Source organism: Rhipicephalus microplus, chromosome 5, assembly GCF_043290135.1.
Source record: "Rhipicephalus microplus isolate Deutch F79 chromosome 5, USDA_Rmic, whole genome shotgun sequence".
In the NCBI taxonomy this organism is placed as follows: Eukaryota; Metazoa; Arthropoda; class Arachnida; order Ixodida; family Ixodidae; genus Rhipicephalus; species Rhipicephalus microplus.
The window spans coordinates 18122144-18137866 of NC_134704.1; positions in this window are offsets into that span (position 1 = coordinate 18122144).

The window sequence follows — 15723 nt, forward strand, 5'->3', positions numbered from 1 at the left end:
GTGAATGCATTGTCGCATGCTGGTGACCAGGTGGAAAGGTCCTTGTCGCCGCTAAGAAGGTCCGTAAGGGGCGCACATATGGAAGCAAAATTTCTAATAAAGCGTCGGAAGTATGACGACAAGCCGACAAAACTTCTAAGTTCCTTCAAGTTCTTTGGCTTCGGAAAATCGGCGACTGCTCGAAGCTTGGCGGGGTCGGGAAGTATGCCGTCCCGCGATACGACGTGGCCAAGAATGGTGAGCTGCCGAGCACCAAAACGACACTTCTTGAGGTTGAGTTGAAGGCCAGCGTCGGTGAGACGTGTGAGGACGTGCTCGAGACGATTTAAATGGGTGTCGAAATCGGTGGAAAACACAACTACGTCATCGAGGTAGCATAAACATGTGTTCCACTTGAGGCCTCGTAAAATAGCGTCCATCATTCTTTCAAAAGTGGCTGGAGCGTTACAAAGCCCGAAAGGCATAACGGTAAACTCGTATAACCCATCAGATGTGACAAATGCTGTTTTCGGTCGGTCAGATGCTTCCATAGGAACTTGTCAGTATCCAGACCGTAAATCCAGCGAAGAGAAGTATTCTGCTCCCTGCAAACAGTCAAGGGCGTCGTCTATCCGAGGTAACGGGTAAACGTCCTTGCGGGTGATCTTGTTTAAACGTCGATAGTCCACACAGAACCGAATGGAGCCGTCCTTCTTCTTAACAAGAACGACCGGTGACGCCCAGGGACTGTTAGAAGGCTGTACAATACCCCGCTGGAGCATGTCAGCAACCTGGTCGTCAATAACACGGCGCTCCGACGCTGAGACTCGGTAGGGGCGCTGCCGTAGAGGCGTATGGCTTCCTGTGTCAATCTTGTGAGATATGTTCGATGTGCGACTGAGGCCAGAAGCGTGGCTGTCAAAAGAAGTACGAAACTTTTGCAGCAGGTTCACTAACTGGCTTCGTTCTGACGAAGACGTTGCGACATCGATGGAGCGGTGGAAAGCGTCAAGGAGTGACTGGTCAAGAACAGAGTCAGAAATGAGTGCGCTGAGGTCAGTAGAAAGTAAACTAGATGGAGCGTCAAAAATGTGACGGGCGTCGATCGGATGCACGTGTCCGAGACATTCACCATAGAATAAAGGTAAAGGCCCTACTAGCTTATTGTACACGAGCGTCTTCGTGACGCTATGGTGGAGAGTAAGGAGAGCAATGGGCAGTGGAGAACATTTGCGTTGAATGAACAGGGCAGAGGGCGTAAATAAAACATCACTGTCGGAAATAGCGTCACACGACACAGTCACCAGCAGAGAAGAGCGCGGTGGTACGGTGGTGTCGTCGGAAACAAACAGTTTATAACACGGCAGGGAGGCTTCGACAGCGTCAACATCAGGAAGTGCAGATAGCTCATGTTCAGCGCGACAGCAGTCAATGACGGCATTATTATTCGCAAGGAAGTCCCAGCCCAGTATCATGTCATGGGAACACGAGGGCAGCACTACGAATTCGACGATATACACAATCCCTTCGATGACGACTCGTGTGGTGCAGGCTGCGAGAGGTGTTACACTTTCTGCGTTAGCCGTTCTAAGAGAGAGGCCGGATAATGGCGTCAGAACTTTGCGGAGTTTACGGCACAGGCTCATGGACAGGACGGATAGAGCGGCTCCGGTGTCAACAAGCGCCATGACAACGATACCATCGACTGACTATTCAATGACGTTAGCTGGACAGAGCGAGGACTTGTGCATGGCGACGGGGACGCAGTTCGTGCCTCGGGAACTGCGGCCGTTAGTTTTCCTGGTCGGTGGGTCCGGAACGGCGACGCATAGGGGAAAGCGAACGTCGACGTGGAGGTGGGGAGCGGCGGGTCGGGCCGTGTGGACGATCAGAAGGAAAGGAAGAGGAAGGAAGGCTTGAAGGCGTAGACGAAAACTGAGGGTCGAAACAGGGCATTCGTCGAATGTTCTGGGCAGCCTGGCGACGACGACAATAACGTGCCACGTGGCCAACACCACCACAAGCAAAACATATGGGACGGTTGTCGTAGGTCCGCCATTGGTCGGAGTAGACTCCGACTTGCGGCTGGGGGGCAGAAAACTGCGACCGAGGTGGTATCGGCATAGGCGGCGGTGAATAGGTCGGCGGTGAATAGGTCGGCGGCGAAAAGGGCGGCGGCGAATACATAGGCGCTGGCTGGAACGCAGGCTGTCGAGGTCGAGCAACGGCTTCGGCGTACGTGAGAGGTGCGGCGACTGGGGGAGGTTCACGGGCGGGAGGAAGAACTTGTGCGACCTGGTCTTGAACGAAGTCGCGGAGTGTAGACGGCGATCTGCGTGGTTGATCGGGTACACAGGACATCAAAGAGAGCTGACGAGCGACCTCAGCGCGGATGAACTCTTGGATTCTTGGATCTTGGAGAGAAGAGGGGCATGGTCTTCTCCTATGCCAAGGTTGGAAAGGCTGGACGAAGAGTCGTCGAGCACCGAGGGACGTCGGGTGGAAAGACGTTGCCTGCGCAACTCGTCAAAACTCTGGCATAACTCGGTCAGTTCTAGGACAGTGCGAGGACTCTTGGAAAGCAACATTTGGAAAGCGTCGTCCTCAATGCCTTTTATGATATGCTTGATCTTGAGCTCTTCGGACATTGACTCGTTCACTCGCTTGCAAAGGTCCAGAACGTCCTCAATATAGCTTGTGAAATTGTCACCAAGCTGCTGGGACCGAGTATGTAAGCGTTGTTCGGCACGGCGTTTGCGTACCTCAGGCCGCCCGAAAACTTGTGTGAGGCTCGTTTTGAAGACCGACCATGTAGGGAGTTCCGCTTCGTGGTTTATAAACCACAGCTTGGCCACGTCCGACAGGTAGAAAGAGACGTAGGCCAACTTGGCGGTGTCATCCCATTTGTTGTGAGTACTCACTCGCTCGTACATTGAAATCCAGTTGTCAACGTCCTTGTCTTCTGTGCCTGAGAAGACAGGGGGATCTCGCAGACGCAGAGAACCGGCGCAGAGAACAGTAGGCGGTGCCGGTGGAGGAGTTGGAGCGGCGCTTGCGTCGGTAGGCATAATGGATGGTAAAATGCGATTCCGAAGCTCCAGGGTGATCGAAACCCAGCAGAATCCACCACTTGTAACGGGGTTTATTTGCAGCGCAGAACGCAGAAAGCGAAGCAGTCAGCAGCATCCGGCCAAGCGCAGCAGGCACGAGCTTATGCTAATGGCGATGCCCCTGATGCGCCGAGAAATGCCGCTGAAGCTCCTCTTCTTCACTACAATATATATATATATATATATATATATATATATATATATATATATATATAATATACAGATCATGCCATGCTGAATATTGTTTAGAACAGTACTCGACTATTTCGACGCAGGCAGCGTTTATGTTGACTTTGTAACAAGTCGCAAGTTAGCTGAAACATTTTTACGCTCTGTATTTACTGAGGCGAACTAAAATAATGAAGACTTCGAGCTTGAATATTGAAGTACCAATATCCGTAAAAGGTGGAGGCTTAAACTTTCAAATAAAACGTCAAATTCGGAAATCCTCAGTAGCCACCGTTTCCTCTACTACGTTTGTCTTAGTCGGTGCTGCAGTTGCCTTCCTCAGCAGCATTATTACGTTGCCCCTGGCCCACTTTCTCGTGACCTCAATGATGGCGAAATGGGAGCAGGGTATTAACTCTATTGAATTTTGACGAAGACACCTTACTAACAGCCACGTGTCAAACCTGGGTACTACATTAAACTTTATTATGCACACAATTACGATATTTAGAACATTTAGGTGCGCTTGTTGAGGGACAAACTCCCTATTCCAGCGTGTACGAAGTCACGCGGTTCCCTAAGCATTTGCGTGTAGACTAGAAGGTGAAAGTCATTTTCTGATTGACTTTGTTCTTAGTAGGTTGCATGAACTTCCAATACCTCTGGTGACCGGATGCATTGAAAGCGTGCTGCACCTCCTCTGGTTTTACAGCATCTCCGGAATCGGCCCATATATTACGAGGCGATGATGTCACACGATGCCGTCGTGTGAAGTCGCGCTATTTGGCGTCATTCTTACGTCTAATGGTGACGTGGCCCCATGAGGAAGATTTTTCGTATCAATTGTACCGATGCTGACGCCGCCAACGGTCAGTTTCCACGTTTGATGAGGCAATGCATGATTTCGTTTTAAAAAGGGTTGATAAGGGAAGTTTTGCTGGTCAATGACGAATGAATAAAAAAACAGGGACGTGCACCATTTTTTTTATTGATTTCCAGAAAGGTGTAGCCCTTTACAGAAGTTGTGCCATAAAAACCATATCTCTTGATTTCTCAGATCGCGAAGAAAAGATGAAAATCAATAGGAGGTACCCAGAGTCACTAAGCACAAACCCAGATGATAAAGCACGGGAGTCAGGATGAATCACTTAATCGCGCCTGCTCACGCACCCGCCGAGTTCCCTGGCACGCCTGTCAAACGGACGGTAAGCACACACACGTGAAGACGCGTTCCCCGAGGCAAAGTGCGTGCTCGCTCTTACGTACTGACCGGCACAAGCATATGCCGAGGCACACGCACACACAGGCGCGCGCAAACACGCATCCATGATAGCGAATGAATAAGAGGAAAAAAAGGCTCATTTCCAAAAGAGCCATTCACTCCTGATGGTCAAGAGCTCTGCCCACAGCGCCTGTTCGTGACAGGAGCTGTCTTCGCGGTCAAGCAGGCGGAAGATCAGCAGCAGCCACTCGTAAGATGGTCACTTCACCATGCAGTCTAGTCTGTATAATAAGGCTCTCGGTGGCCATCACGCCTTTACAACTTCCATCGAATGCGCAGTACGCGTTGCCCTGACCGTACTTCCTAATATGAAGGGAGGTAATGTGAAGGCAAATGGACAAACATAAGCATATTGCAATATATGTGCATATTGCATGACAAATATATGCATATTGCAAGTATATGCAAAACCAAATAAAATCTCATTCTATGGCTTGAGATTTTATTTGTTTTTGTTCATTTACACATAAGTTTTCTGTCTTCATGCATAATTTGTGGAAACGAGACTTAATATTCTAAGTCATTAATTTGCCTTTTCTGAACATGCCACGTCAAGGCCTCTTTCAACTCGTCTGCATTGCACGGTTAGATTTCTTTTTGCAGTCTAATTCTCCTAGGTGTCCTTCGAGCGTGGCTATTATTATTTGATGAGCGATAAAGATAAAAAACAATCTTGTTTCTGAATCGCCAATTCATAGTGTCAACAAATGAATCTCGAGTGGCGTATACTATAGCCCTAAGCTTTAATCACATCCCGCTTGGGTTGTGGCTGTATGGTGCTTGAACGCTGAAACGCAGGTCACGGGATCGCAGCCGGCATTCACACCGCTGTAGCTTTACGTTCATCATACAGATTATACCAAGTGGCCCCGCCTTCTAATTTTGTAAAAGTAATCTGAATAATGTTTTCGGCTCAACGCCTGGTCCGCTTTCAGTGCTCTTGTTTATATATTTTAGCACACACAAAGAACAAAATACCCAAAAGGCATGCGATGCCTTTTGGGCGTTATCACATATTGCATGTGGGAACGATTTCACCCTGATACAATGTCACTCATTATATATCAGCATAAGCTAGCAGCGTATGCTTTGCGCAAACCATGCCCCCGTCGACTGGAGCGCGTCATGGGTCGAAAAACAAAAGGTGTCCTTACCGATAACGCAAATGTAATCAGACAGTATGCTGCAAGCGAGTAATAAGACATGGCTGTGAGCGTGAAAGGGCGCGCAGGCGCACTGCGATGTCTTGACACCAGTCGATCAGCGTCAGATGGCGTAGCGATGCTGTTTTATCAGCTTTAATTCTGATCGCTGCTCGCGAATCCCGAAATAATGATTGATTGATTGATTGATTGATTGATTGATTGATTGATTGATATGTGGGGTTTAACGTCCCAAAACCACCATATGATTATGAGAGACGCCGTGGTGGAGGGCTCCGGAAATTTCGACCACCTGGGGTTCTTTAACGTGCACCCAAATCTGAGCACACGGGCCTACAACATTTCCGCCTCCATCGGAAATGCAGCCGCCGCAGCCGGGATTTGAACCCGCGACGTGCGGGTCAGCAGCCGAGTACCTTAGCCACTAGACCACCGCGGCGGGGAAAAATCCCGAATTAGTTTACGGGTGGGTGTACAACGACCATCACCACGTAACATTTTGGAAGGTGATACTGTCCAGTGGCTAAGGTACTCGGCTGCTAACCCGTAGGTCACGGGTTCGAATCCCAGCTGCGCTGGCTGCATTTCCGATGTAGGCGGAAACGCTGTAGGCCCATGTGCTCATATTTGGGTGCAAATTAAAGAACCCCAAATAGCCAAAATTTCCGGAACCCTCCACTAGGCGTCTCTCATAATTATATGGTGGTTTTGGGGTGTTAAGCCCAACATATCAATCAATAAATGTGACACTAAAGTAAGGCGTGCTAATCTGGCATGCTCAGATTGCAAACAATTGCAGATTCTGCTGTCCGCAGCAGGTAAGTCAATGATGTCACGAAACAGATGCCCCTTACTTCTATCGCGCGCTGCGGCAGTGTTCCGTGTCCGGTCCTCATATATTCCTCCCCGCATACAAATAACAAAAGCTACATAGCACTTCGTAACGATGACAGTCGATTTCAGCAGCGTCTGACGCTGCTGTGCTGTTTTCAAAGTGGGTGCTTGATACCGCTAACGGATGTCTGTGTGGGTGACGGGAATTTCTCAAACGGGTTTCACTTGCACCGCTGCATTCGACGGATTATGCCGTGCGTGTCGTCAAGTTTTCGTTGTGCACAGGTAGCGTGAAAACCAGAGAGCGTCGTCTCTCAGTGAATACCGGAAAATGCTGTCTCAATGTTCCTACGATTCGCGTCAACATGTCGTCACGAAATTACTGGCATTTCCGGAGCCTGCAGCGGGCCCAGTGGAGCTCACTTGTTTCACTTTCTTGTCCTTAAATTGTTACTTCACGAAAGAGCTTTTCACATTGACATAATCTGGGCGTTGGTACAGTTTTGTTGAAAACGCCGTACAGTCCGAGACACGCTTGTATAGAGTAGTCGAGCACGGGGCTGAGAACGGAGGTGGCATCGTTGCAGCCATCACGCGTTCGCTTCAGGTTTATGTTCATACCTAAATTATAGTACCCAGGTATAGCATGCTACGTGACTGTTGGGTATCCTTGCGGTGTCAGAATCTGTATACTTTTTATTGCTAAACATATCGACTAACGCGGCCAACAGGCCGCTCTTAACAAGTGGGATTCCGGCTGTGCGACTACCCTTGAACGAAGCTCATATTGTTAGCGCTCTAAAAAAAAACCTGTCAGCTTAGATTCACCGATGAACACCTGAAAGAAGCACTTCAGTGTGTTTGGATAACAAGTTATTGACATGCGTGGGTTGGGGTGTGTCGTCACTGTTAGAAATGCTTTTGTTTTTCCTACTCGGCTACTGACCCGCAGGTCGCGGGATCTAATCTCGGCTGTGGTGGCTGCTGCATTTTCGGTGGAGGCAAGAATGCTGTAGGCCTGTGGGCTAAATTTGGATGCGCGTTAAAGAATCCCGGAGGGGGGGGGGGTAGAAATTTCTGGAGCCCTCCACTACGGTGTCTTTCAAAGTCATATGGTGGTTTTAGGACGTTGAACCTCGCAAGTAACTTACTCATAGACACAGGTCAGAAAGCTGTGTTCGCGTGATTGAAGATCAATAAATAAACGATGAGCAAATTTCAGCAAAAGTATGCGGGCCGTTGCCATTCATATACTTTTGCCGTGTGAGCCACCGAGAGAAGAACCCTTGGTTTTGTTGGGCCAAAGAGAGAGAATAAAATGAGGGAAAAGCAGGGAGGTTAGATAGAATTTGAAGCACCCGGTTTGCTACCCTACATAAGAGAAGGGGGAATGGGGGAATGGCCAAAGCATTCGACCACGATTCCGCCAGAACAGCGATCTAGACAGTAGACGACTACCACATGACAATTTCGGTGCGTTCTCATAATCTGTTTACTTCAAAGAGAAAGCCTTAGGTGGCTCACCAAACGGGAAATTTAACCATCGGCGACTGAAGACTCTTTGTGTTACTGCCTGGCATACGCAAATGAGAGGTTTCACCTCTCTATTGATCAACAGGACGGAAGTGATTTCACTGCCGAGAAGATATTGAGCCCATCCCAGTTTCGAAAGGCAACAAAAGCGTTGTTGCGTTTCCTCACGGACACCGGTCTTTTTCATAGTTTGTGATGCGAACCGTGAAGGTTATGCGCCGGCCAAGTCAGTGACGTTTTCCTTAACCACTATAACTTTCCCTCTCCTCTTCCCCAGTGTAGGTTGGGCTACCGGGCACTGCCCTGGTTAACCTCCTCGCTTTTCTCATTCGTTTTCTCTCTCTGACCGTCTGTGGTGACCATACAATGGTTGGCTTGAATGGTCACCTAGCTGTTAACGCCACTCTCAACTTTTTACAAAATATTTTTTTTCGCAAACTGGCGAAGAAAATAACTCACAGAACTCACCAAAATGACTCGAGGGCGGAAAATGTGTTGTATTGTTTTTTCTTGGTCAAATTGATTGATCCCATCTCCCGCGAGAGCGTTTTTTTTTTTACCTTGGCTGGTTTTTCACCGCTTCCGGGATATTAGGCATGGTGCACCCCATGTAACTCACGCGCCCCCCGTGTCAGCTCACTTATGAGGACTTCACCTTGGCGGTGTCATGACGTCCATCGTTTGAATGATCTGTGACGCCACCACGACGTATTACGGTAACGCCAAGACATCATGACTTTTTTTTCGCCACTGATGTTTGATGAGGCATACCTAACTATTTCTCCCTAAACATCTACAGTTTCGCAAGAACGGCGAAGCTTAAAATTGTTGACGACTGGCGGACTTTGCTTTCCAATTTATATTGTGCAAATTCGTTTTTAATCCATGCTAGCGAGAATGAAAATTCACACCATCTTCCCAAAGGAACCCTGATGGGATGCGAAGCAGCAGAATTGCTCACGAGTGGTGTCATGGGTTGAACAGCGTCAATTCGTGTGCTGCGGTGAGCGCTGGAAAGTTCGTTTTAAGCTATGTCTGGCGTAGCTATGGCTGTTTCTACAAATTCGACATGAGCGCTGGACTAGAGATGGCGTGCTTTTCGCTTTCACTACCCCGGCCTTGTGACCGGGGAATTGCACGCTGAGAGGTGTATTTTTTTCAGCGGGCGAAGGAGCGGCGTCTTCCTGCGTCCTCTCCATCGCAGATAAACGAGCCGGAAGAATGTCACCACTCAATGTCTTCACTCGAGTACTACTAAACTTCACCACTCGAGCACTACTACATCACACGATGATTTATTTATTGAAAGCACCTCAAGGACCCTATAGACATCAGAGGCTTTTACATGAGAAGTGCTCACAGTCATTTTGCTATAGCTTCACATACTGCGAATTCGGGGACGTGAGTAGACGACGAAGATAAATGACACGTCCAAACATGACAGTGATGACATGCGTGTCATGTAAAACATGACTACATGCTACGGTCATAGTGCGCTCACGGCCGTTTCCCTAGCTTCACATAAGCTAAATTTGGTATTACGTGATGTGAATGGACGAGGAACACAAATGCCAGGCGCAAACATGATAATTATGAGATGGAAGTCATGTATACGGTACAATTTACGTCCGCCTCCTAACGTTGTGTTGATTATAAAGTGACATATTAACCTTTCTCATTCGTGCTTCGCATATCATCGATTCTCACTCTATGTGGGATCTGCCATTTTTTTTTCAACATGCACCATCTCCAACTCGCCTACCTCTCTATCTTGACGGGCTACACTCGCCGCCAGTCCCATTCTTAACTGCGAAGCTGCTCGTGGCATCCTTGCGTTAATATCAGCGAATAAAGGAGATCAGAAAGAAAAACTATACACCAATAAAGTCCAAGCGAGCATAAAATAGAGGCAGAAATCCGATCACCAGGTCATCATTGAAGATGTCTGATCAAATTGATGTTGCCAGGTTTCATCGCCATTTCTGAGAACCACGGATTGATCAATGACTCTGAGCGCAAATAGCTTTTGCGGCAGAGAAGTGATGGTCTTTTCGAAGACAATGAAGCATCCCTCTTCAATCACCGAAAGGGAATGCGACTGTGCGATGAAACCCAACAATGTAAAAAAAAACACTCAGATGGCAGCGTACCGACAGCACAAAAGGTTTCTTTTTTTTGTTTGTAATCGCATACATTTATTTCTGCTCTCAAGAAGTTACCCCAGTTTATTATTCACAGGACACAACTGCACAGGGAGATGGGAGTCACAAGCTGTCTGAGAACCGGTCTGAGAACTGGCAAACCTCTCTTTACTTCTTTCCGCCATTCTTCCTTTCTCCTCCTCTTGAAATGATAATTCCTCGCTTGTTTCGAGTTCTCCTTCATAGCACCTAATTGATTGCCTTACATTTCTTGACATTTCGCCTTCATAAAAATGTCCAAGTGACTTTGTTCACTATGATAAAGTGACTGCATTTTTTCTCGTATAGAAAACACTTGTAAATTGCGTGTCTCTGAAGCCTTTCTTTCAAATGGCCTTGTCTTTTTCAGCGCTACGTCCTCGTTTTGCTGCCTTAAGTAAAAAAAAACAAGAGCGATAGTAAAAACGTTGGCGAGAACCCCTGGTCAAGGATCTTTCATTTCTTAAACCCTCGATCTTCATATGTGTTCGACTTGTCTGATATATACAGCGAAAGCTGTTATGAGATCACAAAGATAGCGTGCGCTGTAGTTTTCCGCCGCTACCTGTGTCGGTAAGCACTATCGCGCAAAAATTAAAAACACCCAGAATGCAATGAGGTTCAAAGCCAGGTCCCCTGCGTGTTATGAGCTATGCACCCAGATCTCTGGAAGCCTGACCCTAGGCAAGCTTCAGGTCCCGAAAGGAATCAAGATAACGTATGTAACAAAGCGCTTTATACCAGCAAAGGAACAGCTAGGTGTCACACAATGCGAATTGCGTAACAATAAAGTCGTCAAATGGCACAATTGCATTACAATAACTCTAGGCACAATTCTTCATTGTCGTCACCTGTAACGTCTAAAAACTGCACAAAATTCTCTGCAAGTGTGTAGCGCGTACCACGCTTGTCCGAAGAACGACTTGGTATGGCATAGTAAATGCCTATTTACTACGCAAAAAATATATGATGATTTAGGACGTAGTGGGTACCCTGCAATCGTGTTTGTAGCAGTTACCAAATAGTATTTAAAAATTGCTCTGGCAGGGTGCTTTTCCAGCGATCGCAGTGACTGCACTCCGCGTTCAGCACAGGCGTGGTGTTTTTATGCAAGCGGACTTGTTCAGTATATCGAATTGAATTTAAGTGTATACATTTAAGTGCTAAAGTCACGTGAGGATGCGGAACGCCGTATTTGGGAACTCCGGATCAAGGCAGACGCGTTATGTTCCTTGTCAAAACGTTGCCACTCCAACCAACGATTGAATATGAATGTTTGATTTTCATCTGCGTAAGCCCGTGAATTGCCGACATAATTACGTTGTATTTTTCAGACAAGGTGGCATGTTCTGCCGCTGTTGCGTGTCTGGTGTCAGACGAACATTAGCCCGGGTCATTCACTATGTTCTCCTGATGCGTCGTGGGACGTAGAAAGTTCACTCAACAAAACTCTCTTAAGTACGAATCACATTAGCAACCAGTATACAGGATGGTTCCATTGTTATTCAAGCCCTTGTACAACAATGAGCTTTTACGCTTCATGCAGGTGATTTGAGGATGTTTAAAGTGAAGCCAAAAGTAGTTGTTACTGCAGAAACGAGCTACCTGTCCCCGCCATCTGGTTTCAACCAATTACGCAATGCTAAAGAAGCCGCTTACGGTGACACCATATTTAGTGTTGTGCAGACCGTCGCGTTTGTTCACGTGCGGTGCACGGAAAGGGGGCGTGCACAATAAGTCTGGTGCACAAAAGTAAATTACCTTCTGAGACAATACGCAAGTAACATGAACCCAGCGCACTCCATATTAGGGCAAGACTTATCCTTATGGGCACTGCACTCACTTTCATCCATGGAACATCCATGGAACGTCCGCACGTTCATTCATAACTGGTTCACGTCTCGGCAAACGTTTGCAGCCCAGCCGGTCGGCTGTAGACCGACTCACTTGATAGATGAGACGTACAACGCCATGGACGAATGTGGCTATATGTGTTATATGTTTCACTGTATGTCATCACCCAGAACCTGGTGTAGCATGTCATGCGAATAGGCAGACAAAAATATCTGGCTCCTAATTTTATATATATATATGTGCAAGAAAGAGAGGACGAGACTTTCACGGAAGCGGCTTTACTTAACGCTTTCAGCTGGTGGACTAGTCTTCGTCAGAGTAATGTCTGTGACGAAGGCTGGTCCACCAGCTGAAAACGTTAAGTAAAGACGCTTCCGTGAAAGTCTCTTCGTCTCTTTCTTGGATACAATACGTCGGATCCAGCGTGAATGACGTTCAAAGAATCTGGAATATATATATATATATATATATATATATATATATAGAGAGAGAGAGAGAGAGCAGTCACTGATTCTTCCTCATCAATCGAAGCAGTTGTATTTGCCACCGTCCTTTGTATAACTTCCTCATCTACCATAATCAGTGTGGGCCAGCTGAAGTTCGTCTCGAATAAAGCGTTTCCTCATAAGGTTGAGATATGCAACCCCAGGAGCTGCAAAATTCCCAGCTGCTCACAAGAAGGGCCTCTGAAGTTTCAGTGAACTCCCTCAATTGTTTTTATTAACTGTCCTCACAGTTGATTGCACCTTACTTTAATCAAACTTCTGTTTCCATATTATACAAATCTAATATTACTTAACTTGAATCATTGCAATGAACTTCGGGTTGTTTTATTTTTAATAATTTTAGGAACATTCAGAATACGGTAAAGTGAGTGCTTGACCGGAAGTGCTTGCAAGAGAAACGTCCTCAGTCGTTAAAAATTTCTGAAATGCGGTGTGTCCCTGGAGCCAACGTTTCAGCAAGCGGGCTTGCCTTCTTAAAACCCGAAAAGTCAGTGTTCTTATTTATTCGAGCACTTCACAATGTTGGTATGTGGCCTATATAGAGGGCACTCCAGAAGTTCACTGAAAGAAACGAGGCTTAAAATTTACTTATAGATATTGATAGTAGCCCACGTTTCCTCGTAAGCTTGAATGGTACTTCTGCCTGCAGCATTATACGAAACTGACACCAAACAAACGGGATATGAGAGCCACAGTGCAACACCCTTTCCCTTTTCATGACTTCCCTTGTGGGCCTCGAGGTTATGGGGCTCGACTGCTGCACCGCAGGTTGCGGGATTGAATCCCAGCCGCGGCAGCTCCATTTTCCATAGAGGCGAAAGGGCTTGAGGCCCATGTTATTAGGTTTAGATGTACGTTGGAGAACCGTAGATGGATGATATTTTCGGAGACATTTACTGCGGCACCTGTCATAATCGTACTGTCATTGTGAGACATTAAACACTCGACATTACTATAGTTCTCATCTTCAGTGACCGCCTTTTCTACAAGCCACTTGTCTCCACGTGCGAATGCAATGCTGCCCCACTCTCTCCCTCCAAATTTTTACACCCATTCACACCCTATTTCTATTTCATGAGAGCCAAGCAAACTTTGCTTTAATGAACCCGCCACTTCTCTCCGGTCTTTCACTCTGGTCTTTTTTTTTCCCACTCGTGACATGTCCTGTTTGGCCGCAGTCATTGGAATTTGGGCACTGTGTGAATCTAGATGGACATTCTTCTTGCTGCGACCTCCCTGTCATCCAACAGGCTCGTGAGGAATGTTAGACTAAATACCACTCTAGCTGTTGCGGCGAACCACCCATTAATCTTGCTTTCTCGCAAGCTTTCCGTTTTCTTCCAATGCCGTTGGCAACATATGAAGCTCTATACATGCATTCATTACGTCTTTTAATCAGCTGTTTTTTTTAAGCCTGAGTTGCTCCAAATAAAAAAAAAATATAGGTGAAATCTGAGAGATAAGTTGCCGCAAGTAAAACAAACACTATAATGTCGAAGAAAAGCTTTGTACAAGATGAAGCTAGCCATAGTGATGCAGCAGCTTTAGAAGATTCTGCTTGCACAGCAGGAGGTGAAGAGTTGACTGGTCTAACTTTGTTTATTAGACCAATAGTAAGAACCCATGGATGTTAGGGCGTCTTGGATGTTAAAAGGGAGAAAAAGAAACCCCTAGTAGTAAAAAAAAGTCGGGAGCCTTCCCAACTGGCAAGTCCGAGTGCATTCGGGATGGTTTAGCACGTTGGCTCCTGTAGGAATCGGTAGTTTGTTAGCTTGTCAAGATAATTGCTCGTTTTCTCAAGGTTTCTATACTTGCACAAGCAAGGGCGTAGCAAGAATTTTTCCGGAGAGGGTGGGGGGGGGGGCACTTCTATGTACGCATGCACGTGCGTGTAATTGCGTGCTTCTTTATATACACATGCACATTTTAAAGATTGTGTGGAGATGCACTGCTCTGCGCCACCCCCCTTTTTCCAAAGCAACGCTGATGAACTAAATACATGAACTGATGATACTCGCATCGAACGTGCTTCGAACATGCATGATGGTCCTTTCCAATTTTCGTAGTCTGGAAGCGAAGCTGAGCATATCTGTAATTAAAGCTTTCAAAACAGGCACAGTTTTTATCAAGGTGATTGAAATTATTCTGACTGTAACTTCATTTCATGCGCTGCGTTTATTACAGAAAAATTTTTTTTTCAACAGCCATAAAAGCAACACTATAGGTGTAAGCTGGCAAAAAATATGGAAGGGGCAAAATTGTGAGGTTATCTTGATAGACTTTTTTTACGACGATGTTGTGAAAGACAGGCTATGAAAAGAAGAGCAACGACTAGCGAATTCAGATTCGCAAAAAAAACATATCAGCCTCCTACCTCCTTTTAAGAGATAAAAAGAAGGTAGTACATGGCACTCAGATGAACCATAATAAAGTACAAAATTGGCACGTAAGCCTTTACGCAAGTAAAAGAGAAGACTGCACACACGTAAATAAGAATAAACCATACGGTCAAATGAGTTGTAAAAAAAAACTCGGCTAACAGAAGCGAGGTGCTGCCTTCATTGTATAAGACCAGCGGAAAAGTTGGGCGTAAATACTTGGGTGTGCCGACACCATGTAATTTCCGCTTGAATGCTACACTGCCATCTGTGCAACTCTTCAGAATAAGCATGTTCACTTGCTTCTTTCTCTCACAATTGCACACTTATCCAAGATGGGGCTTTTTTGTGCACCTGCCGTGTCTTGTAAGGAACCTTTCGCCAGATGCTTCACTTGTGCCCACACCCGCTTACTATAGTCAGCGCATAATAGCTCCCCTCTCACTGACCTCTTGCGTCTCACTAACTTTTCTCAATTGTGCGACCATTACAACTCGCCAGAGTTCTATCAAACGGACTGAGGCACGACATTTTCTTGTCCAACCGAAATCGTTCCTCGCATGATTCGAGATAAGGAAACGAAAATACAACGCCAAAGGCCCTGAAATCGCGGTAGGTTTTCATTATTTTCACTGCCCCTTATTACCGGCGTCATGTTCTCAATGAAACAAGGAAAAAAAAGAAATGTAACGTATACTTTTCATTCGTAATTTTTTTTGTTGCTGCCTATACGTTC